At 37.0% G+C, this 2,584-nt stretch overlaps 1 long non-coding RNA gene across 1 annotated transcript; it reads left to right on the top strand.

Moving 5' to 3' along the window:
* The first annotated feature begins 260 nt into the window (after window positions 1-260).
* LOC108837775 (uncharacterized) lies at window positions 261-1,716 on the top strand. Its single transcript, XR_008944832.1, has 2 exons — window positions 261-552; window positions 879-1,716. It is a non-coding gene; the product is annotated as an uncharacterized LOC108837775 (long non-coding RNA).
* The last annotated feature ends 868 nt before the right edge of the window (window positions 1,717-2,584 follow it).

Raw genomic sequence — 2,584 nt, 5'->3', positions numbered from 1 at the left:
AATCTAACAAATGGAAAAGACCAATTAACCCTAATAGTTCCTCTTTACTACAATTTCACCATTATTCTTTTAATTCTTTATCATTTTTTTAAAAAAAGAAGTTGGATATTAGGAATTTGCCATAGGAAGGGGGGGAAATGGTAGTGATGAGGGGAAGAAAATTGGGGGAATTTAGTGTGTGGAATGCAAATAGAGTGAGTTTGGTGTGTAGGGAGTGCAATTATTCTTTTAAAAAAAGCTAAATAATTTAACATAGTCGTCGTAGACATAAACAAGAAAAACTTTTTGCTACTATATGGAAATTGTCGATTTCAAAATTGCCGGCGGTTTAATCTTCTTGCTCCGAGTAGCAAAGACTTCGTCGGTGGGAGGGTCTCTTGTTATCTCTGCTGACAAACACTCCAAAGACGATAACCACTATCTCTCCTCCGAGTAGCGTCGACTTCGCTGGCGAGAGGGTCTCTTGTTATCTCCGCTGTCAAATACTCCAACGACGATAACCTCCATATCTTCATCTGTTAATTACGTATGTCACTTCATGGTTTCGAATCTGTATTTCGTTTTCTTCTCCGATTTATAATTTTTTTTTGGAACATTGATATTTCCATGGAGTTTGGATAGATTTTGATTTGGTGTCAAGTGTACAGATCATAATATTTGTTGCAAGAACGAATCATATGCCTCTCATACTTTGGATAGTTGTTTGTATAGAGTTGATTCGTGGTGGGTGCTTGTAAGAGAATGAGTGTAATAAGCACATCTCAACTGTATTGTAGCTTGGATTTTTTTTAAATGATGAATAGTTTGATTACAACCAACACTCGCTTTTGTACTAGAATTTCATGCTAACAAATTTTTTTTAATGTTTTTCATTTTAGATGTTACTTCTAGCATTAAGAGAAACTATCTGCGTCTACTTTACAGTAAAGGAAAATCTCCTAGTCAGCAAAGGAGTATGATTTATTATAGCTATTTGTCAAATTTTCAAATGGTTAGAGAAGGTGTGGGATTTGATGCATGGGAGGCTGTAATAAAGTCTGCAATTGGTGTATTTCCTATGTTTTTTATGAGCTCAAATTCACATGGTGGGCAAAGCTTGTCCATTACCTATTAACGAATCAGCTTCAAGTGAAGAAGCATTATGAGATATGGTCGTTGATTGATTGGCAGCTCATTCGTCTCTCCTTGGTTGAATTTGGTGAGATAACAAGAATGAATTGCGAACCATTCCAAAAGGGGAAATTTGTGATGTTGATCATTCAGAGTTCTGGAAAGAAATGGGGGTTTCTGCAGTTGTTGGTCCTAACTTAGTTCAGCTTCAGTCGGTATTGGAAAGATGCCAATATTGGAGTCTCGAGAAGAGGACAATGGGTGGATAGTTATGTGTTATTCATCTTGGTATCTATGGAATTTCTCCCTCACGTCATATTATGTTGGATTGTGCGAAGAGAGTCCTTGATTATGAAGCTTTCCGGAGATACCTGAGGGGTCTTGTAGCGTGGCAGAGTTTGATATACTCTGTTAAGTGTGTCGATTACAGCAAAAAAGAATCTTATACGAAGGCAGGGTTCATTTTCATCTTACAGATATGGGCATATGGTGTTTGATAGAAAAGTTGGTTTTGTACCTTTCTTGAGGCTATGGTGTTTTTTCTTTATTTTACTTTCTTGTCTGATACAGAAGCCGTTGCGTTAAAAAAATCCATGTTCAATTGTCTGGTTGATACTTGTAGTAACAATGTTTAAAATCGCAAAGTATAAAAAAAAAGCCACATGTAAGAAGAAGAGCTAGAAAAGAAACAAAGTCGCTCAAGAAACATAACATGACAGACAAGTGAAGCTTTGCCACGCAGGTACATCACTCACCTGCAATTTCAACAGATAATTGTTCATAACCCGAAGAACCAGAGCAAAATAATTAGTTTCTACTAAAAATTCTGAAAGTATAGAAAAAGACTAACCATAAGCTAAACTTGAACCTTGCAGGTCTTACAGTTATGTCCAGATTGATGAAACCTTGAACATAAATATTGTTTTCTAGGTTCGTTTTTTTCAGTAGTTTTCTCTAAAGCCAATTTCATCCTTGATTTTTTGGGTCTTCCAAGTTGTGTGTACAATCGGGGGAAAGCAATTTGTGATATTTTCTGGAACCCGTGAAGCTTGATCTCTTGGCATTATAGAAGTGGAGTAAGCGCTCCACAAGTATGAGCTATGATAATAGGGGTGACAAAGAGATATGCTGCATTGCTTACGTGCTTCCGCTGCCGCGATTGCATGAACACATGGTAACTTCTTCTTATCAAACCGACGACAAGTACATTGTCTTCCTGTTAAATCAATGATATGCAGAGACAAACCAGTTGTAACTTGTGAATGATGTAAATCGATTGCTTGAACTGTAAGCATCTTGCCATGTGCTACACGTTTCTAAGGAAAAAAGTGTTAGAAACTGACTGTAAAAAGCAAGTAACTAACAAAAATATAAAGAACAAGTGTTATTCTACCTCCAAAAGTTTGTCCACTCCACGAGTCAAGGTTGTCTTCATTGTTCCCGTAGCTGTCTTCATTGTTCCCGCAGCTGTCAC

Source organism: Raphanus sativus, chromosome 4 (genome assembly GCF_000801105.2).
Source record: "Raphanus sativus cultivar WK10039 chromosome 4, ASM80110v3, whole genome shotgun sequence".
Taxonomy (NCBI): domain Eukaryota; kingdom Viridiplantae; phylum Streptophyta; class Magnoliopsida; order Brassicales; family Brassicaceae; genus Raphanus; species Raphanus sativus.
The sequence above is the reverse complement of the archived record's forward strand: the minus strand, read 5'-3'. Positions and strand labels throughout refer to the sequence as shown.